Below are 25,739 nucleotides of genomic sequence, written 5' to 3' on the forward strand. Positions count from 1 at the left end.
ATTAAACCGACAATCCAAACCAAAATAAAATCGACTTCTTCTGGTTCGGTTCTAAAACCGAACTGAACCAATAAAAACCGATGTTGTTTGGTTCGATTCTCGGTTATAGTTTATAGGAACCGCCAAACCGAACCAATGGATATAATTACTCTTTAATATTTAATTTCACCCATAATTAAGCCCAAAATTTGTATCGGTTCAACCATTCGCCATTTTTGTTTACATTTCCTTCCTTTCAACAAAACACACATCTAGAACCAAACTTCAAAACATAGAAAGTAGGAACTATAAATCACAAAAAAAAAAATTCACTAAACTAATCTTCATTAATTTTCATACATAATTTAGTTACCTTTTGTTTCTTCTTCATTAATAAAGTTCCTTCTAAAATTATTTGTTGTTATAAAATAGTTTTGATGTGTGTTTGAGTTGTGAAACATGTTAATTGATATGTGTTTTACTGTGTTTTATTTGTTAAGCTTTCAAATCCCTTTCCATCCTTCTAATGTCAAATGACAATTTTAATAATTGATATTGAACTTATGAATCATAACATTGTTTCGTATGAATTAAGAGCAACTTGTAATTTATTTGAAAAATAGAGAATGAAATAAATTACATGAAATGTATTGTTTTTAAAAAAATAACATAAAATACACTGAAAAACATGATAGTGTAGAATACATTGTTGAATATATTTTTTAAAATATTGTAAACCGATCAACCGAACCAAACCGAACCAATCCGGTTAGTTTGGTTTGGTTCTATATTTGAAAATTGTTAAAAATCGAACCAAACCAAACCAATGAAGATATCATCGGTTTGGACTTTTTTTCGACCAAAAACCGGTCCAAACCGATCCAATTACACCCCTAATGCTACTTGATGAAAATGTTGTTTTTTGTTTTTCTAGTGTACTTAAAAATATTGTTGTAGTACCTCAAACTTTATAATTTAGCTTATATTTATTACCGGGATTTAGATTACTATCACAATTTGAGCTTAAGATTTTGAAGTTGCTAAATTTTCTTATTTATTTTTTATTAAGAAGTTTTTTTTAGGACGAGACACTCAATAAACCGTAGCTTTTCAAAACAATTATAACAAAATGAAGATGATTTTTACATATTTAATCATTTCCTTATACTTCTAGTTCTACAATATAAACCAACAAATATTTCATTATCTCATATCTTTTTTTTACCATCATTTGAAGTTTGTTAAGCATATTTGTACTACATCATGGTATTTAAGGGTACGAATTTTGTCTTACAACATTTTCTCTTAGCCATTGTGATTGTAATATTTTTTTACTCCAAAGTATTGTTTTGCAAAAATCCAAGTTATTGGGATTGAAAATGAACGTGATTGATCAATGTTGGAGACCAAATCCTGAATGGAGAAAATATAGACAACAACTTGTGATTTGCTCTGTGGGTTATGTTGGAAAGATGACAAACAACATTGGTAAGGGTCTCATCCATTATAAAGTTATCGACCCAAATGATGGCCCCATAAATCCTAAACCTAGTACATTGAGATATGGAGCTTCTCTAATTCAAGGCAAAGTATGGATCACCTTCCAAAAAGATATGAACATTATACTACCGAAATCTCTTCTCATTGGTAGCTTCACCACCATTGATGGTCGTGGAGTCGACGTGCATATTTCTAATAATGCATGCTTGATGATATTCAAGGTAATCATTAATGAAATTAATTAAACTTTAAAAGAACATTACCACAAAAAATTATAATTGGCGCACAACATGAAATTTATGTTTTTCCTTGCATAATTTTCCTCATTTATTGTAGCCTTTTAATTATGGATTTTATTTTATAATTAGTAAATAATTTATAATATTTTCTAGGCCACCAACATAATCATTCATAACATTAAAATCCATCATTGTAAAGCTCAAGCCCCAGGGATGGTGATAGGTCCAAATGGAAAGGTAATTCATTTAGGTCAAGTAGATAGAGATGCAATTACACTGGTCACCGCTTCAAAAATTTGGATTCATCATAATACACTTTATAATTGTGAAGATGGTCTTCTTGATGTCACACGAGGTTCTACCGACGTGATTGTTTCAAATAATTTGTTTAGAGAACAAGATAAGGTTATGCTTCTTGGGCATGATGATGGATATGTTAGGGACTTAAACATGAAGGTTACCGTGGTGTACAATCATTTTAGACCTAATTGTAACCAACGGATGCCAAGGTAAAATGATCATTTGATTATATTTTTTTGCAAAAGACTTTAAAGTTAAACAATATTCAAATGTAAACTTTTAGGAAATATTGAATATCTTAATTGGTAAAATAAAATTGCAGGATTCATCATGGATATGCACATGTAGCCGACAATCTTTACTTGGGCTGGATGTTGTTAGAACAAGATTTGTTCTGATTAATATTCTTGTTCTGGTGATAACAATGTATATGAATTGTGTATAAGACAATGTGGTACTCTAATCCTATGCATTTTCCATTTCAGGAAATATATAAGGAGTATGCACAATTCAGCGCTAAGAAGCACTGACTCAGAATGTTCAGGATTGCAACATCAGAACATGCTCTCGCAAGACACCAAAAGATGGTCAAGCAGAATCAGAACATGGTCTATGAAGCATCAGAAGAACTTGAGATCAGAAGCAGAAGCACTGAAGTTCTTATGGTATCACGCTAAAGCATTTCAAAGTCAGAAGACAAGAAGATGCTCTGCACCAAGCTATAACTCTGATTCTGATTATTCAAACGTTGTATTCACAAAATCTGAGATCAGAAGTTAGTACTAGATGACAGGCTATGAAGTCTAATATCTAACTGACAAAAGGAACGTTAGAAGCTACAAAAGGCAAAGTCAGTAAAAGCAGAGAAAAGCATGGCTCGAGGTAGTTAACAAAACAGTGAAAACATTAAATGCAAAGTTTTCCAGTCACGCAACGCATTAAATGCATTCCAACGGTCATCTTCTCAAACGCCTATATACAGTGAAGTTCTGATCAGAAGCAGTAACGAATTTTTTGCAAACATACTGAAACGCTGTTGAAATCAAAAGACACGAACTTCATCTTCAACCTCACAATCTACAGTAATATTTAGTGAGTGTTAAGCTTAGAACTTAAGAGAAATATCACAGTTTGATTATAGCTTTCTAAGAAGCAAATTCATACTCTTGTAAACATTTATTTTACATCGATTTGTAAAAGGTTCCTAGAGTGATCAGTGAGATCAGTAGACTCTAGAAGACTTAGAAGTTTCTAAGTGGTGATTTCCTAGAGTGATCAAGGTGTGATCAGTATACTCTAGAAGACTTAGAGTGTATCTAATTGGATAATCATTGTAATCAAGATTGATTAGTGGATTAAATCCTCAGTTGAGGTAAATCACTTTAAGGGGGTGGACTGGAGTAGTTTCGTTAACAACGAATCAGGATAAAAATATTGTGTTCATTGTTTTATCTTAAGAGTTTTTAAAGTTACACTTATTCAAACCCCCCCCCCCTTTCTAAGTGTTTTTCTATCCTTCAATTGGCATCAGAGCACCGGTTCTAGGTGCAAGCACTTAACCGTGTTAGAAAATGATTCAGGGTGAGAAAAACACTAAGTCAATATGGTTGATATTGTTACATCCACTTCTACATCTACTTCAAATGGTCAACACAACAATGGAAATGGAAATGGATATTCTAGACCACCAGTATTTGATGGTGAAAGTTTTGAATACTGGAAAGATAGATTGGAAAGTTACTTTCTTGGTCTAGATGGTGATTTTTGGGACTTGCTTGTGGATGGTTACAAACATCCAGTAAATGCTAGTGGAGCAAAGATGTCAAGATAAGAAATGAGTGATGATCAAAAGAAACAATTTAAAAATCATCATAAGTCAAGGACTATTCTGCTGAATGCTATTTCTCATTCTGAATATAAGAAGATATCAAACAGAGAAACTGCCCATGACATCTTTGAATCATTAAAGATGACTCACGAAGGAAATGCCCAAGTCAAAGAGACAAAATCTCTTGCATTAATCCAAACGTATGAAGCCTTCAAGATGGAGGATGATGTAAACATTGAAACAATGTTCTCAAGATTTCAAACTCTAACTGCTGGATTAAGAGTGCTTGACAAGGGATATACAAAGGATGATCACGTCAAGAAGATCATCAGAAGTTTGCCCAGAAGATGGGGCCCAATGGGGACTGTATTTAAGATTGCAAAGAATCTGAATGAAGTGTCTTTGGAAGAGCTGATCAGTGCCTTGAGGAGTCATGAAATAGAGCTGGATGCTAATGAACCTCAAAAGAAAGGAAAGTCTATTGCCTTAAAATCTTTGAATAAAAAATGCACTAACGCTTTTCAGGCGGAGGAAGAAGATTCTGAAGAGTCGGAATCAGAAGAAGAAGAAGATGATGAATTATCCATGATCTCCAGAAGGGTAAACCAACTATGGAAGAGTAAGCAAAGGAAGTTCAAGAACTTCAGAAGTTCTAAAAAGCCTGAAAGAGGAGAATATTCTGGACTCATAAGATCTGACAAATAGAAGGTCACGTGCTTTGAGTGCAAGGAGCCAGGACATTACAAGAGTGAGTGTCCAAAGCTTCAGAGGGAGAAACCCAAGAAGTTCCAGAAGAAGAAAGGTCTTATGGAAACTTGGGATGATTCAGATTCATCAGAATCAGACTCTGAAGATGAGCAAGCTAATATAGCACTGATGGCTACTGTGGATGCTGAATCAGAATCTACATCAGAATCAGACTCTGACTCAGAAGAGGTATTTTCTAAACTGTCTAGAGATGAGCTAGCTTCCAGTTTAGCTTAAATTCTTGAAATCAAGGCTAAGCTTAGTACCAAATACAAAAAGCTGAGAAAGCTCTTTGTATCTGAAACTAAGAAGCTTGAATTAGAAAATTCTGAACTCAAAGAAAAAGTTTTAAAACTATCCAAAGTTGTTGAGTCATCTTCTGGTTCAGAAAAGTCTATTCCAAGCTTGAACAATATTCTTAAAGAATATGACTTGAGTTTCAGGAAGTTCTTATCTAGAGGTATTGGAAGAAGTCAACTTGCCTCTATGATATATGTTGTTAGTGGAAACAAGAGAGTTGGCATAGGTTATGAGGGTGAAACCCCATACAAACTTGAACCTATAGATGATATGAAAATCACATACAAGCCATTGTATGATCAGTTCAAGTATGGCCACTCCCATGATATTAGGCTCACTTCACATGCTAAAAGCTTTCACATTACACACACAAAGAAGCATGTGACACAAAATAGAAAATATCATGTTGCTCAAACTAAGGAATATCATGTTGTACCTCCTGTTAATTATCATGCTAAACCCAAGTTCAATCATAACTTGAGGAGAACTAACAAGAAAGGACCCAAGAAAATGTGGGTACCTAAGGAGAAGATAATTTATGTTGCAGATATCCTTGACAGCAAAGAAGACAAAGCAAAACATGTCATGGTACCTGGACTCTGGGTGCTCGCGGCACATGACGGGAAAAAGGTCTATGTTCTAAGACCTGGTGGTTAAGTCCGTTGGTGAAGTCAAGTTTGGAGGAAATCAGAAGGGCAAGATAATTGGCTCTGGAACCATAAGTATTGGTAACTCTCCTTCCATAACTAATGTACTTCTTGTAGATGGATTAGCTCATAACTTATTGTCCATAAGTCAATTAAGTGACAATGGTTATGACATAATCTTCAATCAAAAGTCTTGCAAAGCTGTAAGTCAGAAGGATGGCTCAATCCTATTTACAGGCAAGAGAAAGAACAACATTTACAAGATTGATCTTCAAGATCTTAAGAATTGGAAGGTAACCTGTCTTATGTCTGTTAGTGAAGAGTAATGGGTCTGGTACAGAAGATTAGGCCATGCTAGTTTGAGAAAGATTTCTCAGATTAACAAACTAAATCTGGTCAGAGGACTCCCTAATCTGAAATATAAATCAGATTCTCTTTGCGAAGCATGTCAGAAAGGGGAGTTTTCCAAACCTGCATTCAAGTATAAGAATGTTGTTTCTTCCTCTAGGCCGCTAGAACTTCTGCACATTGATCTGTTTGGCCCAGTCAAAACAGCATCTGTCTGAGGGAAGAAATATGGATTAGTCATCGTAGATGATTCTAGCAGATGGACATGGTTAAAGTTCTTGAAACACAAGGATGAGTCTTATACAGTATTCTTTGACTTCTGCACTCAGATCCAATCTGAGAAAGAGTGTAAAATCATAAAGGTCAGAAGTGATCATGGTGGCGAATTTGAGAACAGATTCTTTGAGATTTATTTCAAAGAAAATGGTATTGCCCATGATTTCTCTTGCCCTAGAAATCCACAGCAAAATGGAGTTGTAGAGCGAAAGAATAGGACTCTACAACAAATGGCCAGAACCATGATCAACGAGACCAATATGGCTAAGCATTTTTGGGCAGAAGCAATAAATACTGCATGTTATATTCAGAATAGAATCTCCATAAGACCTATTCTTAATAAGACTCCTTATGAATTGTGGAAGAACAGAAAGCCCAATATTTCTTATTCTCATCCTTTTGGATGTATATGTTAAATTCTGAACACTAAAGATCATCTGAGTAAGTTTGATTCTAAGGCACAGAAGTGTTTCCTTCTTGGATATTCTGAACGCTCAAAAGGCTACAGAGTATACAATATTGAAACATTGATTGTTGAAGAATCAATCAATATCAGATTTGATGATAAGCTTGGTCTTGAAAACCAAAGCAGTTTGAGAATTGTGTAGATATTGAAGTCTCTAACTCAGAAGCTGAAGAACCCAGAAGCAAAGTGTTAGAAGATCAAGTTGCTGCTTCATTAGAAAATCTCAAAATTTCTAAAGAGCCAACTATCAGAAGATCTTCTAGACTCACCTCTGCTCACTCAGAAGATGTTATCCTTGGGAAGAAAGAAGATCCTATCAAAACCAGATCATTCCTTAAGAACAATGCAGAATGTCAATTTGGTCTAGTATCTCTTATCGAGCCAACTTCTGTTGATCAAGCTTTGGAGGATGTTGACTGGATAATTGCCATGCAAGAAGAACTCAATCAGTTTACAAGGAATAACGTATGGGATCTTGTTCCAAGACCAAAAGGATTCAACATCATTAGAACCAAGTGGGTCTTCAGAAACAAGCTAAGCGAAAAAGGAGAAGTTGTAAGAAACAAAGCCAGACTGGTTGCTCAGGGCTATAGTCAGCAAGAAGGCATAGACTATACAGAAACCTTTGCACCAGTGGCCAGGTTAGAATCTATTCGCTTATTAATTTCTTTTGCCACTCAACATAACATCATTCTATATCAGATGGATGTTAAGAGTGCCTTCTTAAATGGTTATATAGATGAGGAAGTATATGTCTTCCAACCTCCTGGTTTTGAAGACTCTAAGTCTCCAGAACATGTTTTCAAATTAAAGAAATCATTATATGGCCTGAAGCAAGCTCCTAGAGCTTGGTATGAAAGATTAAGTTCTTTCCTTCTGGATAATGGTTTCACTAGAGGACAAGTGGATACTACTCTTTTTTGTAAAACCTTTAACAAGGATATTTTAATTTGCCAAATTTATGTTAATGATATTATCTTTGGAACCTCTAATGCTACACTTGGAAAGGAGTTTGCTAAGTCTATGCAGGCTGAGTTTGAAATGAGCATGATGGGAGAACTCAAGTACTTCCTTGGGATCCAGATCAATCAAACTTCTGATGGAACATATGTTCATCAAACCAAGTACGTGAAAGAACTTCTGAAGAAGTTTAATCTTTCAGAAAGCAAAGAAGCAAAAACTCCTATGCATCCAACGTGTGTCCTAGGTAAGGATGAGGTAAGTAAGAAGGTAGATCAGAAGCTCTACAGAGGTATGATTGGATCTCTTCTATATCTTACTGCTTCTAGACCTGATATTTTATTCAATGTTTGTCTGTGTGCAAGATTCTAATCAGATCCTAGAGAATCTTGCTTAACAGCTGTTAAGAGAATTTTGAGGTATCTGAAAGGTACTACTAATATTGGTTTAGTCTACAGAAGATTTGAAGAATACAACTTAGTAGGATTTTGTGATGCTGATTACGCTGGAGATAGAATTGAAAGGAAAAGTACTTCTGGAAGTTGTCAATTTCTTGGAAGTCAGTCTCCTGGTATTGCAAGAAGCAAGCTACCATTGCCCTCTCTACAACAGAAGTAGAATATGTTGCTGCTGCTGGATGTAGTATACATATGCTATGGATGAAGAGGCAGCTAGAAGATTATCAGATATATGAGAGTAACATTCCTATCTTCTGTGATAATACTTCTGCTATATGTTTATCTAAGAATCCAATCTTACATTCCAAAGCTAAACATATTGAGATTAAACATCATTTCATTAGGGACTATGTTCAGAAGGGTGTTCTATCTTTAAACTTTGTTGATACAGACCATCAATGGGCTGATATCTTTACAAAACCCCTTGCTGAAGATAGGTTTAAGTTCATTCTGAAGAATATCAGTATGGATTTATGCCCAGAATGAGAAGATGAGAAGTTCTGATATATGGACTAGATTTGAAATGATCATTTATTTTCTTTTATAAGAAGTTCTGATTGTTAGTCAGTTAGATATTCTGATTTTGTTATTGCTAACGTTTCATATGTCTAAGTTGGTTCAGAATCTCTTTTAAAGCAAAACAGATGTCACCAGCTTTTCCAGAAGATGAACACATATTCACTCTAAAGGGACAAGCATGCGTGCAGTTGATGAGACGCCGCCCTAGGTAATTGTGCAAATCATTTCAAATATCACGTTTTGCCCTAACATCACTCAACATTAAATTCATTAATTTTCTGCATTTCGTAACTGTTCATTCTCAGAATTTCATTGCATATTGTTTCAAATCCGTGTCTATTTAAACCGCCATCATCACATCTTTTTCTCTTTCCACGCATTCATTCTCTCTCTTGTGCATGCATTTCTGCAATCTCTTTGCTCTCTTCCAAAACCATAAACCCAAAAATCTCAGAAAAGTGTCAATGGCTGCTTCTTCATCATCAAATGTTGGTTCTTCTTCTCAACAACAAGAACAAGAACAAGAACAAGAACTCATTCCAATGATCACTTGTTCTATTCCTCGGGATCAGTTGGAGGTTATATGTTAACTGATGGTGGATGTTGATAATCTAGAAGAACATCAAATCCATATCAAAGACAACTTGGTTTTTCAGAAATGGTCGTCTTTGTTTCTTGAATCATGTGGACCATTATATCCAGACCTAGTGAAGGAGTTCTGGGTTCATGCTTTTGTCATCCCTAAAGCAATTGTATCGTTTGTTCATGGAAGATTTTTTTCCATCACTGAAAACACATTAAGAATGTTGTTTGATTTGATGAATGCTGAAGGAGAGACTGAAGCAACTCTAAGAACAAATTGGGATGCAGTCTACACTGAAATCTTTACTGATGGAAAGAAATCAACTAGAGTGAAGGATCTGAAGAACATATACAAGATATGGACAAAGATTCTTCTAGGTTGTTTTTACCACAGGAAATCAACCAGTTCTTCTGATTTCGTCAACAACAATCAATAATACATCATGTACTGCCTTGGTACAAAGAAGAAGATGGATGTCTCTTACATAATTTTCAATCACATGTGGCATGCTGTAAAGGACTCAAGAGATGAGAACAGAACGAAGAAGAAAGGAAATGTTATTCCTTTTTGGAGGATTATTACCAATCTTCTGGTTCAAACCAAGATGGTTGAAGAGTTGGAAAATGCTGGAATAGTCAAAGATCCTTATACAATCATTGGGAGTGTTTTGAATGGTCATACTTTAAGAAAATGGGTCTTATTCAAGCTGTTGATCCTGCTCCTAAACTAGATCCAAATGTTAGAAACAGAAGAGGTCCAGTTCTTGCTGAGTTTGAGTTGTTCTTTCTTAATGAACAGCCAGATATTAAGGTTCATTACCTTAATATTCTCAAACAAGATGGTTCTGTGGATACTAAGGTTGGGACAAGTAGGCATAAGCTTCCGTCTACCAAGGATGGTGAGATAGAAGTATTTCTAGAAGTTGCTACCCATAAAGAAAGAAGAACCAAGAAAAAGCTAGACTTTCCTTCTGTCAGTGAGGAGAAGAGAAGTGAAGAGAAAGCTGATGAAGAGAAAATAGAAGCTGTAGTTGAAAAGGAGAATAACAAAGAAGAGAAGATTGTTGAAAAGAAAAGAAAGAAGAAGGATGATGAGAAGGACGTAGAGAAGAAGAAGAAAAAGAAAGATAAGAAGAAGAAGAAAAAGAAGGCTGCTGAAGCTGAAAAGGAGAAACATGAAGAGGAAAATAAAGAAGAAGCAAGGAAGAAAGAAATTTCTGCAGGAAAGAAGGATGAGATTCAGAAGAAGAGGAAAGAAGTTGAAGCTGATTCTAAAAGGCCTACCAAGAAATCTAAAGGTGTGTCTATTTCTGAACCTGGTTCTGTTCCGATTGTTAAGACTGTACCAACAGAAGTTCAAAAAACCTATCAACTAGAAATTCAACCAGAAAAAGCCTCAGCCAAATCACCTTCAACCACCAAAGTTCTCACCCCTCCTTCCTCACCCAAAACCACTCTTGCTTCTGACCATACCTTTGTTGAACCTATTCTTGATGTTCTACCCCTTCAAACCCTCTTTCCCCCTCACACAAATATCTCCACCTCTTAACCTCCTCCTCATTCAAACCATGAACCTGTTACCTCCCTTGTTCCCAACAATGCAAATGCATCAGAATCTCCAAATTCTGATTCTTTACATGCATTATTCCGTGCCTGCAACTTTACTCCCAAACCTCGTCCTGACCCTGACTTTGTCAACCTAGAATCTGAGGATGAAGCAGAATCATTGCTTTCTCTTGATAGAGAACCTGAACCCTACTTCATTCTGTATCCAAATTCCTCTTCCACCCAATTCAAAACCCCTAACCTTGAACTATCTGTTGGTGTAAGTTTTGAATTTCTGAAACAAAAGGTGCAAACAGGACTAGAAGCCTTGAAGATTGCACATAATTCCAGGACGGATTATGCTGCTACAAGAGGTCTCTGGAAATCTTTCAGAAGGGAGATCAATTCTGACCTTCTGAAGCTTCAGAAGAAGTGTGAAGCTGAAGCTCCTGGCCCTTGTGAGTTCCTAAGGGATTATGAATACTGCTATTTCTACCCCATCAGGAACAGGAATTCTCTTGAAGAGAAGGAATTCGTTGATGAGCTCGAGGAAGTGCATCCACTTGCTATGGTTGTGTGGAAGCCTCAACTCCATGTTCTAACTGGAGACTTTCAGTTCTTATTCAACTGGCTAAGGGAGAATCCCTCTGCTAAGGCACCAAATATGGTATATCAAGAAGTTGAATATCCTTCAGAACCTGCTGCTCCTACACCTCCTCAGAACTTGGCTGCAATTCTTCTAGCTCTAGAGAATTCAGATTCTAAAATCCCTTCTCCTGTGTTTGCTGAAGATGCTTCATAAGCAGAAGCTGATGTTGAGAAACAAGCTATAGAGAATCATCCTGCTATGAAATCTCCTCTTAAGGAAAATCAAGTTGATGTTCTCATGGTCGATGCTGCTGCTGAGACTCCTTTTCTGGACAATAGCTTTGATGCTTCTTCTGTTGGACCTTCTGTTCTGATGAACACCATGAAGGCTCTTCAACAGAATCAAGCTGATCTTGCTTCTCGTCTGGACAAGCATAAGAAACTCACAATGAGTTCAGATCTTTTATAAAGATGCAGACAAAAAGCACTGCTGAGATTCAAAACCTTCTGGCCAAGATAACTTCTAAGCTAGGCTAGTCGTAGTGTGTGTTGGTCTTAGCTGTTTTCTTGTTTCTTGCATTTGTTTCTTACATCTGCTTATATTCCTCTTGTATACTCCTGATATATGTTGTTAATCAATAAAATATTATCTTCTTCACTTTATTATGTCGTTTTATCATCTGAATATTTTATATGCTTTTTGATGTTATGACAAAAAGGGGGAGAAACATGATAATTGATTTCATTTATTATATCAGTTGCTGGGATTAAGTCTCAACATTCCTAACATTATTTGCAAACTCTATGTCTTTGAGATTTTTTTGCAGGATTGAAGATATTCTGAAAAAGCTAAACATGAGAAGCAAATACACGAGGAAAGGCAATTCTATAAAGAAGCATGCTCCTGAAAAATTGAAGCAAGCTTAGTGCTGTGAAGCTTCTGAAGGATAGAAAAACACTTAGAAAGGGGGGGGGGGGGTTGAATAAGTGTAGTCTAAAAACTTGAACGATAAAAACAATTGGCACAGTTATTTTTATCCTGGTTCGTTGTTAACTAAACTACTCCAGTCCACCCCCACGGAGTGATTTACCTCACCTGAGGATTTAATCCACTAATCGCAACAGATTACAATGGTTTTCCACTTAGCCCACGACTAAGTCTTCTAGAGTATCCTGATCACAACCTGATCACTCTAGGAACAAATGCTTAGACACAAGCTAAGACTTTCTTAGAGTATCCTGACCACCACGTGATCACTCTAATTACAACTGCTTAGACACAAACTAAGACTTCCTAGAGTATCCTGATCAACACTTGATCACTCTAGTTACTTACAACTTAATGTAATCAATTCTAAGAGTATTACAAATGCTTCTGAAAAGCTATAATCACAACAGTGATATTTCTCTTAACGTTTAAGCTTAATCTCACTAATATATTACAACAGCAATGTAGTGAGCTTTGATGAAGATGAAGTTTCTGAGCTTTGATTTGAACAGCGTTTCAGCAAGTTTTTCAGAATAAGTTCTTTTTAGAATCGTTTTTTTTTCTTCTCATCAGAACTTCATATTTATAGGCACTTGAGAAGATGACCGTTGGGAGCATTTAATGCTTTGCGTATTCCGTACAACATTGCATTTAATGTTTCACGCTTTTGTCAACTACCTCGAGCCTTGTTCACGCTGTGTCTACTGACGTTGCCTTTAATAGCTTCCAACGTTCCTTTTGTCAGTCAGCGTAGCATGCCACCTGTACTTTCTTCTGATCTGATGTTTGTGTATACAACATTTGAATATCATCAGAGTCAAACAGCTTGGTGCATAGCATCTTCTTGTCTTCTGACCTTGAAGTGCTTCTGAGCGTGATACCATGAGAACTTCAGTGCTTCTGCTTCTGATCTCAAGTTCTTCTGATGCTTCCATAGACCCATGTTCTGATTCTGCCTTGACCATCTTCTGATGTCTTGCCAGACCATGTTCTGATGTTGCATGCTGAACCTTCTGAGACAAAGCTTCTGAGCGCTGATTTGTGCATACTCTTTATATATTTCCTGAAACGGAAATTGCAATGTATTAGAGTACCACGTTATCTCACACAAAATTCATATCCTTGTTATCATCAAAACTAAGAATATTGATCAGAACAAATCTTGTTCTAACAATCTCCCCCTTTTTGATGATGACAAAAACATATATAAATGATATGAATTTGCGATCAGAAAGAGCAGACGGCTAAAGACAAATTACACAGCTATAGCATAAGCATGTGAATGTGTCTCCCCCTGAGATTAACAATCTCCCCCTGAGATGAATAATCTCCCCCTGAAATTAATACTAGAAGAATTTTATAAATAAAAGACTTCCCTGAGTATTTCAGTTGAGACGTTCACAGTGCTTGATCTTTAGAACATTCACAGCTTCTGATTCCTGCTTCCATTTGGACAGCTTCAGAACTTGAATTTCTTTGATCTTCAGAACATTCACAGCTTCTGATTCCTGCTTCCATCTGGACAGCTTCAGAACTTGAATTTCTTTGATCTTCAGAACATTCACAGCTTCTGACTTCTGCTTCCATCTGACAGCTTCAGAACTTGAATTTCTTTAGATCTTCAGAACATCCACAGCTTCTGATTCTTGCTTCCATTTGGACAGCTTTAGAGCTTGAATTTCTTCTTTCATCACTTCATGCTAGATTGTATCAGAACATTGTTGAATGTACCAGAGCATCATCAGAGCATCTCTACATCCTGAAATGTTACAGAACAAAACTAAACGACAAAAGTCAGCATGAATGAGTCAAAAACATATAATATGTTTCAGAACACATAATATGTATCAGAGCCATATGGAATGTATCAGAACAAATAGACATAATGTTTCAGATCATATTCTATCATCAGAATATCTGAACATTCTTCCTTCTGATTCTGATTCTGAAGCTTCATAGCACTCAGCTTGCTTCATGAATCCAAGAACTTGATTCATCTTGTTGCTTCTAATGTTGATCTTGAATCTTCAATTCCTGCAACAACACAACTTAAAGCATAGAACTTTGCAAGTTCTGTTAGTAATGTGGGGCCTTTTTACCCGGTAACTGATAATATTAATCAGATCATTTATCATATATTTTCTCCCCCTTTTTGTCATAACATCAAAAACATAAAAGATTCAGATGAAAAACAAAAGGAAACAGATGGAAGAAAAAGATAATCTTCATTTAGGCTCAAGAAGACAGAAGTACAGAAGTACAAGAGGATAAGCAAGAGAAGATGCACAAAAGAGATGCAGCAAAAGCAAAAACAAAACAACTAAGACTCAATCTAAGATGACCATAGCTTCGACAAGATCTTGGCCAGCATATATTGAACCCCATTGTTGTGCTCATTCTGCCTCTCCATGAAAGCTCTAAACTCAGCATTGACTGAGCTTTGCTCATCCTGGTTCTTCTGAAGAACTTCCAGAGTCCTTGCAAGACGGGAAGGTTCATCAGAAGAAGCTTCACAGCTTCTATCCAACGGGATGGCATTGTGATTTGTAGCTTCTATTGATAGATCATTTTCAGGGATTTCCTCAACAGGAACTGATTCAACAACATGATCTTCTACATCTGCTTCTTGCATAGAAGCATCTTCATATTCTGCAGCCGGAATCTCAAAATCTCCATTCTCAAGTGTCTGAAGAATGGCAGCTAGATTCCTAGGGGCAGAAGGACCTTCAACCTCTGGTGGGTCAACAACTTCTGGAATGACCAAGCTTGGGTCTTTCTTAGAAGGGTTTTCCCTCAGAAAGTCAAAGAGAGTCTTGAAGTCTCCGAGCAGAACAGGATATTGAGGTCTCCAGACCACAATTTCCCTGCAAGGGTTAGCTTCCATTGCAGCAGCAAGTCTTACTTCTTCCAATTCATCCACAAACTGATTCTCCTCAGCAGCAACACAATTTCTGAGAGGATGGTAGTATATACCATTATCACCCTCCAGAAGGTAACCAGGGTAACCAGAGGCAGCAGCCACTAGTCTTTTCTGTACTCCTATTGCTTCTACTTGAAAATCCTTGCGAAAGCTTTTCCAAAGATTTCTTGTAGAAACATCATCCAGACCATTTAGAAAGGCATCCTTCAGAAGGTCTAGACTGCTAATCACCTCATGTCTGAATAGTTCCAAGTAGGTATAGGGTTCAGGTTCAGGAGGATTGAAGGTGAATTTGTAGTCAGGGTAGAGAAGACAGTAGGGTTTGGATTTTCTGGTAGGTAAGGGATGGGATATAGAAGGTGGAGGTGCGGTAGATGAGGAAGAGGGGATATCTGAGAGAATGATTGATGAGGATGGGATATCAGAAAGGATAGATTGAGAAGAGGATGGAGTATTTGTAAAGGGAATTGGTGAGAAAGATTTATCAGAAGGAGTTGGGGGAAGAATACTTAGAGGTGTGGGGTTTAGAATGGGAGAGGAAAAAGATGATGGAGAAGGATTTGGTAAAGTGAAGTTTACTTTTGGTTCAGATGGAGGTGATTGGAGAGATGGTTTAGGGACAGAAGGAGGTGGAGTAAAAACTTTCCTGGAGACGTGTTCAGAAGAAGTATGTGAAGATCTGGTTCTGTGAAAGGAGTCTCTGATCCTTTTCTCCCTTCGTTCTTCAGAGTCCACCTTGTCAGGATCATAGGTGACCCTCAACTTCTTGGCTTTCATAACCTCATCTTCTCGGGCCTTTCTTTTTAGCCTAGCCTTTTGTTCCTTCTGATCCTTCTTCAGAAGATCAGCTTTGGACGGAAGTACTCTACCACGGATCCAAGCAGGATCAATATCTGATTGCTTCCTAACACAATCTTCCAGGTAAAGCTTAACAACCTGATGCAGTTCTTTATGAAACAAGGAGACGAATCCTTCAACAGCAACTCTTCTTGACAGAATGTCAGGAAAACTTGTGCACACAAAAGGTACATTCTTAATAAGTTCCAGTCTGAACAAATCAACACCATTGAAGATGGGACCTTGAGCTACTCCAAGAAAATGAGATGCATTGAGTTTTCTGATGGAGTCCAGCACTTTGCTTTCAATCAGAATGTCTGAAAACATTCTTCCGAACGGAATAGTCGTTCTTGGAATATGAGGGTACTTCGCCCTTTCATCTTCTCTTGACTCAAAGATAGAAGTCTTCAGATTCTCAAACAGAATATGAGAGATGTTAATCTCAGTCTTTTTGCCAATGCAGAAAAGAGTATACTTGTGATCCGGACTGATGTAGGAGGAGGAGAGCATCCTCTTTCTATGGTGAAGGGAACCCAGAATAATCTCAGCCCATACTTTATAAAATGGCCTTAAGGTGCCCGTGTTATGAGAATCAATTCCAAAAGCCAGAGAGATTTGTTTTTCAACTTTAGACCAGTCAACTGTTGCATGTTGAAGACCAGACCAACCTTCTTCATCATTCAGATTGTACAGCTTCCTGATGAGCTTTTTAGTGATAACCACTTCATGCCCTAGCACGAATGAAATGATGGCAGTTGGAGTAACCGTTGCATGTACCCAGAAATCTTTCACAAGTTCAGGATAAATTGGACCAACCAATCTATCAAGATATTTAGACCATCCTTGCTCAAAGACTCTTGCATCACACTTAAAGCCATTTGCTTTTAGGTTGTTGATGTCCACAGCAGATTCACAAAGAACTTCCAGTTCTTCCGTGGGTATTAAGCATGTTTTTAATTGAGCATACTCATATTTGCGTAGAAGGATTTGTGTAGAAGTGAGTCTTTCTTTAGAATTTGATGAACATGAAGATGAGTTCATGATGATTATGCTTTGAGATCAAATCAAAAACTAGGGTTTGAAAAACAGATGCAACGAAAAGGGATGCAAAAGAGAGAGAGAGAGAGAGAGAGAGAGAGAGAGAGAGAGAGAGAGAAAGAAGGAATGAAGGTGAAGCGGGTTATTTAAATGATTTGAAAATAACAAAATCATTATGCATTTAATGAGAAATGACATTAGGAGAGAGAACACGGTAAATGAAATGATTTAACACAGTTACCTAGATCGGCGTCTTTTCAACTGCACGCTTTTTACTAACCGTACATACACGTGTTCACCATCAGATAATAGATGACAGCTGTAAATTTTTTAATAGAGTTTACGCCTTCTGATTCTGATCACTGCTTCTGATATATCAATATCAAAATCTGCAAAATTCTCAAACTGCTTTGGTTTTTCAAGACCAAGCTTATCATCAAACCTGATATTGATTGATTCTTCTACAATCAATGTTTCAGTATTGTATACTCTGTAGCCTTTAGAGCGTTCAGAATATCCAAGAAGGAAACACTTTTGTGCTTTAGAATCAAACTTACCAAGATGATCTTTAGTATTCAGAATAAAACATAAACATCCAAAAGGATGGAAATATGAAATGTTGGGCTTTCTGTTCTTCCACAATTCATAAAGAGTCTTATTTAGAATAGGTCTGATAGAGATTCTATTCTGAATATAACACGCAGTGTTTATTGTTTCTGCCCAGAAATGCTTAGCCATATTGGTTTCATTGATCATGGTTCTGGCCATTTCTTGTAGAGTCCTATTTTTTCGCTCTACAACTCCATTTTGTTGTGGAGTTCTAGGACAAGAGAAATCATGGGAAATACCATTTTCTTTGAAGAACTCCTCAAAGAATTTGTTCTCAAATTCACCACCATGATCACTTCTGACCTTTATGATCTTGCACTCCTTCTCAGATTGGATCTGAGTGCAGAATTCAAAGAATACTGAATGAGACTCATCCTTGTGTTTTAAGAACTTTACCCATGTCCAGCGGCTATAATCATCAACGATGACTAATCCATATTTCTTCCCTCTGACAGATGCTGTTTTGACTGGGCCAAACAGATCAATGTGCAAGAGTTCTAACGGCCTTGAGGAAGAAACAACATTCTTAGACTTGAATGCAGGTCTGGAGAACTTGCCCTTCTGACATGCTTCACAAAGAGCATCTGATTTGTATTTCAGATTAGGGAGTCCTCTGACAAGATTTAGTTTGTTAATCTGAGAAATCTTTCTCAAACTAGCATGTCCTAATCTTCTGTGCCAGACCCATTGCTCCTCAGAAACAGACATAAGACAAGTCACCTTCTGCTTCTCAAGATTAGAAAGATCAATCTTATAAATGTTGTTCTTTCTCTTGCCTGTAAATAGGATTGAGCCATCCTTCTGACTTACAGCCTTGCAAGACTTTTGATTGAAGATTATGTCATAACCATTGTCACTTAATTGACTTATGGACAATAAGTTATGCGTTAATCCTTCTACAAGAAGTACATTAGTTATGGAAGGAGAGTTACCAAGACTTATGGTTCCAGAGCCAATGATCTTTCCCTTCTGATCTCCTCCAAACTTAACTTCTCCACCTGGTTTAAGCACCAGGTCTTGGAATGTAGACCTTCTTCCCGTCATGTGTCGCGAGCATCCAGAGTCCAGGTACCATGACATGTTGTGCTTTTCCTTCTTTGCAGCCAAGGATATCTGCAACAGAAATTATCTTCTCCTTAGGTACCCACAATTTCTTGGGTCCTTTCTTGTTTGTTCTCCTCAAGTTCTGATTGAACTTGGGTTTAGCAAAATATTTAACAGGAGGAACAGTATGATATTCTTTAGGTTTGTCAGCATGATATTTCTTAGGATGTGTCACATGCTTCTTGGTGTGAATAGTGTTAAACTTCTGTGCATGTGAAGTGAGCCTAATATCATGTGCATGGCCATATTTGAACTGATCATACAATGGCTTGTATGTGATTTTCAGATCATCAACAGGTTCAAATTTATGTGAGGTATCACCTTCATAGCCAAAACCAAACCTTCTGTTTCCAGAAACACCATATATCATAGAAGCAAAATGACTCCTGCCAATACTTCTAGATAAGAACTTTCTGAAGCTCGAGTCATATTCTTTCAGAATATGATTCATGCTAGGAATGGATTTTTCAGTTTCAGAAGGAGATCCACTATCTTTGGATAGATTTAAAACTTTTTCCTTCAGTTTAAAATTTTCCAATTCCAGCTTCTTAGTTTCAAATTCAAACTGCTTTTTCAGCTTTTTGTATTTGATACTAAGATGAGCCTTGAGTTCCAGAAGTTCTATTAAACTGGAAACTAACTCTTCTCTAGATAGTTCAGAAAATACCTCTTCAGAATCTGATTCTGATGTAGATTCTGATCCATCATCTTCTGTAGCCATCAGCGCGAAGTTGGCCTGCTCTCCTTCAGAGTCTGATTCTGATTCTGATTCAGAATCATCCCATGTTGCCATAAGACCTTTCTTCTTATGAAACTTCTTCTTGGGATTCTCCTTCTGAAGTTTTGGACACTCGTTCTTGTAATGTCCAGGCTCATTGCACTCATAGCAGACAGCCTTCTTCTTGTCAGATCTTCTGTCACAAGAAGATTCTCCTCGTTCAAATCTCTTTGAACTTCTGAAGCCTCTGAACTTCCTTTGCTTGCTCTTCCAGAGTTGGTTTACCCTTCTGGAGATCATGGACAGTTCATCTTCTTCTTCAGATTCTGATTCTTCAGGATCTTTTTCTCTAGCCTGAAAAGCGTTAGTGCATTTTTTAACATTAGATTTTAATGCAATAGACTTACCTTTCTTCTGAGGCTCGTTTGCATCCAGCTCGATTTCATGGCTTCTCAAGGCACTGATAAGCTCTTCCAACGAAACTTCATTCAGATTCTTGGCAATCTTGAATGCAGTCACCATTGGACCCCATCTTCTGGGTAAGCTCCTGATGATCTTCTTTACATGATCAGCCTTGGTGTAGCCTTTATCCAGAACTCTCAATCCAACAGTTAGAGTTTGAAATCTTGAGAATATCTTCTCAATATCTTCATCATCCTCCATCTTGAAGGCTTCATATTTCTGGATTAGAGCAAGAGCTTTAGTCTCCTTGACTTGAGAATTTCCCTCATGGGTCATTTTCAATGACTCATATATATCATGGGCAGTTTCCCTATTAGATATCTTCTCATACTCAGCATGAGAGATAGCATTCAGCAAAACAGTCCTACATTTATGATGATTCTTGGAAAGCTTCTTTTGATCATCATCCATTTCTTGCCTTATAAGCCTTACGCCACTGGCTTTCACTGGATGTTTGTAACCATCCATCAGAAGATCCCATAATTCACCATCTAGACCAAGAAAATAACTTTCCAGTTTATCTTTCCAGTATTCAAAGTGTTCACCATCAAATACTGGTGGTCTAGTATAACCATTGTTACCATTGTATTGCTCAGCAGAGCCAGATGTAGATGCAGGTGGATCTGTTGGAATTTCACCATCCATCTTTTACTGAAGCGTTTTTCTCTTCCTGAATCTTTTCTAAACACGGTTAAGTGCTTGCACCTTAGAACCGGCGCTCTGATGCCAATTGAAGGATAGAAAAACACTTAGAAAGGGGGGGTTTGAATAAGTGTAGTCTAAAAACTTGAACGATAAAAACAATTTGCACAGTTATTTTTATCCTGGTTCGTTGTTAACTAAACTACTCCAGTCCACCCCCACGGAGTGATTTACCTCACCTGAGGATTTAATCCACTAATCACAATAGATTACAATGGTTTTCCACTTAGCCCACGACTAAGTCTTCTAGAGTATCCTGATCACAACCTGATCACTCTAGGAACAAATGCTTAGACACAAGCTAAGACTTTCTTAGAGTATCCTGACCACCACGTGATCACTCTAATTACAACTGCTTAGACACAAGCTAAGACTTCCTAGAGTATCCTGATGAACACTTGATCACTCTAGTTACTTACAACTTAATGTAATCAATTCTAAGAGTATTACAAATGCTTCTGAAAAGCTATAATCACAACAGTGATATTTCTCTTAACGTTTAAGCTTAATCTCACTAATATATTACAACAGCAATGTAGTGAGCTTTGATGAAGATGAAGTTTCTGAGCTTTGATTTGAACAGCATTTCAGCAAGTTTTTCAGAATAAGTTCTTTTTAGAATCGTTTTTTTTGCTTCTCATCAGAACTTCATATTTATAGGCACTTGAGAAGATGACCGTTGGGAGCATTTAATGCTTTGCGTATTCCGTACAGCATTGCATTTAATGTTTCAGGCTTTTGTCAACTACCTCGAGCCTTGTTCACGCTGTGTCTACTGACGTTGCCTTTAATAGCTTCCAACGTTCCTTTTGTCAGTCAGCGTAGCCTGCCACCTGTACTTTCTTCTGATCTGATGTTTGTGTATACAACGTTTGAATATCATCAGAGTCAAACAGCTTGGTGCATAGCATCTTCTTGTCTTCTGACCTTGAAGTGCTTCTGAGCGTGATACCATGAGAACTTCAGTGCTTCTGCTTCTGATCTCAAGTTCTTCTGATGCTTCCATAGACCCATGTTCTGATTCTGCCTTGACCATCTTCTGATGTCTTGCCAGACCATGTTCTAATGTTGCATGCTGAACCTTCTGAGACAAAGCTTCTGAGCGCTGATTTGTGCATACTTTTTATATATTTCCTGAAAGGGAAATTGCAATGTATTAGAGTACCACATTATCTCACACAAAATTCATATCCTTGTTATCATCAAAACTAAGAATATTGATCAGAACAAATCTTGTTCTAACAGCTTCAAGATCAGAAGCAAGAAGAAGAATGTTTTGATAGTCATTCGTAGAATGCTCTGATGTTCTTGATTGAGAATATGCTCCGATACATTTTCTTCATCTTATATGCTCTGATGAATGCTATTCATTAAGAATGCTCTGATACATGATAATTATCAAGAATGCTCTGATACATTCATGTTCTGATATTTTTTTGTCTAGTATGTTTCTGAAACATTTCAGGATGTAAATATGCTCTGATATATTCAAGAATGTTCTGATTCAATCAAGCATGCTATGACAACTAAGAAGAAATTCAAAGCTCTGAAGTTGTCCCATGGAAGCAAGAAGCAGAAGCTATGAATATTCTGAAGTTCTGGGCGAAGTGAAAGTCTCTGTTGAAATGAAAAATACTCAGGGAAGTCTTTTATTTATAAATTCTTCTAGTATTTATTTCAGGGGGGATTGTTAATCTCAGGGGGAGACATATTCACAAACTCTGATTATATGATTATGCTATATCTGTGAAATTGTCTTTTGTCATCTGATATTCTGATTGCAATTTCATATCAATTATATATGTTTTTGTCATCATCAAAAAGGGGGAGATTGTTAGAACAAGATTTGTTCTGATCAATATTCTTGTTTTGATGATAACAATGTATATGAATTTTGTATAATACAATGTGGTACTCTAATCCTATGCATTTTCCATTTCAGGAAATATATAAGGAGTATGCACAATTCAGCGCTAAGAAGCACTAACTCAGAAGGTTCAGGATTGCAACATCAGAACATGCTCTCACAAGACATCAGAAGATGATCAAGCAGAATCAGAACATGGTCTATGAAGCATCAGAAGAACTTGAGATCAGAAGCAGAAGCACTGAAGCTCTTATGGTATCACGCTAAAGCACTTCAAAGTCAGAAGACAAGAAGATGTTTTGCACCAAGTTGTAACTCTGATTCTGATTATTCAAACGTTGTATTCACAAAATTTGAGATCAGAAGTTAGTACTAGATGACAGGCTATGAAGTCTAATCTCTGACTGACAAAAGGAACGTTAGAAGATACAAAAGGCAAAGTCAGTAAAAGAAGAGAAAAGCATGGCTCGAGGTAGTTGACAAAACAGTGAAAACATTACATGCAAAGTTGTCCAGTCACGCAATGCATTAAATGCATTCCAACGGTCATCTTCTCAAACGCCTATATAGAGTGAAGTTCTGATCAGAAGCAGTAACGAATTTTTTGCAAACATACTGAAACGTTGTTGAAATCAAAACACACGAACTTCATCTTCAACCTCACAATCTATTGTAATATTTAGTGAGTGTTAATCTCAGAACTTAAGAGAAATATCACAGTTGTGATTATAGCTTTCTAAGAAGCAAATTCATACTCTTGTAAACATTTATTTTACATCGATTTGTAAAAGGTTCCTAGAGTGATCAGTGAGATTAGTAGACTCTAGAAGACTTAGAAGTTTCTAAGTGGTGATTTCCTAGAGTGATCAAGGTGTGATCAGTATACTCTAGAAGACTCAAAGTGTTTCTAAGTGGATAACCATTGTAATCAAGATTGATTAGTGGATTAAATCCTCAGTTGAGGTAAATCACTCTAAGGGGGTGGACTGGAGTAGTTTCGTTAACAACGAACCAGGATAAAAATATTGTGTTCATTGTTTTTATCTTAAGAGTTTTTAAAGTTACACCTATTCAAACCCCCCCTTTCCAAGAGTTTTTCTATCCTTCAGATACAATATGCCATCGGTGGAAACATGGGGCCTAGCCTAAAAAGTGAAGCTAACCTTTTCATAGCACCGAAAGTTAGGAGTAAAGAGGTAATTAAATTTAATAAATTGAGTTCAAATATCAACGTTTATAAAATAAAATTATTTTCTTTTCCTAAAATGTTTTTGATATGTTTTTACCAAACATTCCATTAATTATATAATGTGTGTAGGTAACATGGAGAAAAACCGGTCTTACAAATGAGGACAAATGAGAATTTCATTCAGTAGGAGATGCATTTGAAAATAGGGCCTCCTTTACAATAACAAAAGGAGGACGTCTGCCAAAGTCGTATTATAGCAAAGAACAAAGTTTTAAAGTTACTGATGTCAAATCAGTTAGATCATTGACACAGTCATCAGGTGCATTTCAATGTAGCAGGACCTCTATATGTTGAACAAAAAAAATAGAATAGTGATTTTGAAACAAAGTGTGCATCACTAGTATGGAATTGAAACCAAAAAGGATGATTCTATAACTATAATGTGGAAACTCCATTGTATCACAGACTTATATTATTGATTTTTGTAAGGGTTAATACCTATTTTCCCCCCTGCCATATAGGGGTCATTTGAAAAACCTCTGCAAAAAAAAAGTTGCAAGAATTTTCCTAACATTTCAAAATTCTCTCATTTTTTACCTTCATCACATCCAGTCAGCAAAAAAGCTGATGTGGCATGTTTTTTTTTTTTTCTAATGACGTGGATGCCCAGGTGGCTTTTTAATTTATTTATTTGTTAATTTTAATGCCACATGTATTTTATATTATTTTTATTTTTGGTTAATATAAGGTTAAAATAAGAAAACATGATAAAAATTTGTTTGAGGTGGGAGGTGAACCCACTCCCTTCCAATTCAATGTGCAGCGCCTCTCCCTTCCAATTCAATGTGCAGCGCCTGACCACTAGGTTGAAAGTTCCAAGATGTTATATGTTTACATTTAATTATTGTTATAGTATCCAACTAATTATTTGCATTTAATTAATAATTATATACAACTAATTATATACTAATTATATTAATTTAATTTAGTTTATATTTTCTAATTAATATTAGTTTAATTTAATTTAACGTTTATGTTTAATTTAATTTAATTCATTTTATTTAATATTATTTTACTATTAACGTTATATTTAAGTTAATTAATTTAATTTAAACAATTTATATTAATTTAAAGAATAACGTTATATTTTTGTTATAATTATTACTATTTTAGTTTATATTTTTGTAATAACGTTAATAGTAAATTAAATTAAATATAAATATTAATATAAATTGTTTAAATTAAATTAATTAACTTAAATATAACGTTAATAGTAAAATAATATTAAACTAAATTAAATTAATATAAACAAATATTAATTAATAACGTTAACAGTAAAATAAATTAAATTAAATTAGATATAAACATTTATATAAAATCTTTAAATTAAATTTATTAAGTTAAATATAACGTTAAAATTAAAATAACATTAATTAAATTAAATTACATATAAACCTTAATATAAACATTAAATTTAATTAAACTAATATTAATTAGAAAATATAAACTAAATTAAATTAGTATAAACAAAATTTAATTAATAATGTTAACAGTATAATATAAACTTAAATAGTATTAATTATAAAATATAAATTAAATTAAACTAAATATAAACTTAAATAGTATTAATTATAAAATATAAATTAAATTAAACTAATATTAATTAATTTAGTTTATATTTTATAATTTAATTAATTTAAACAGTAAAATAAATATTAATTATTATTTTATAATTTAACTAATATTATTTAATAACGCTAACATTAAATAATAAATATTAACTAATTACTAATAATTATTAACTAATAATATTAGTATTAAATAATAATTAAAATAGTAATTAAACAAAAAGTAATAATGAAACGTAAACAGTATCTATTATATACTTGTTAAGGGAACTGTATGTCATAAAACCAACCACAGTGCAGTGGTAAGGTGGTTTACTTGGATGCTATGGTACATGGGTTTAACACCCCATGGGACCAGTTTTTTAAACTTTAATATTTAATATTTTAAGAACTAA

The 25,739-nt window shown here is 35.7% G+C and overlaps 1 pseudogene; it reads left to right on the forward strand.

Moving 5' to 3' along the window:
* The first annotated feature begins 1,355 nt into the window (after nt 1–1,355).
* LOC131628240 (putative pectate lyase 17) lies at nt 1,356–24,070 on the forward strand (annotated as a pseudogene).
* The last annotated feature ends 1,669 nt before the right edge of the window (nt 24,071–25,739 follow it).

Source organism: Vicia villosa, unplaced genomic scaffold (genome assembly GCF_029867415.1).
Source record: "Vicia villosa cultivar HV-30 ecotype Madison, WI unplaced genomic scaffold, Vvil1.0 ctg.000436F_1_1, whole genome shotgun sequence".
NCBI classification, from domain to species: Eukaryota; Viridiplantae; Streptophyta; class Magnoliopsida; order Fabales; family Fabaceae; genus Vicia; species Vicia villosa.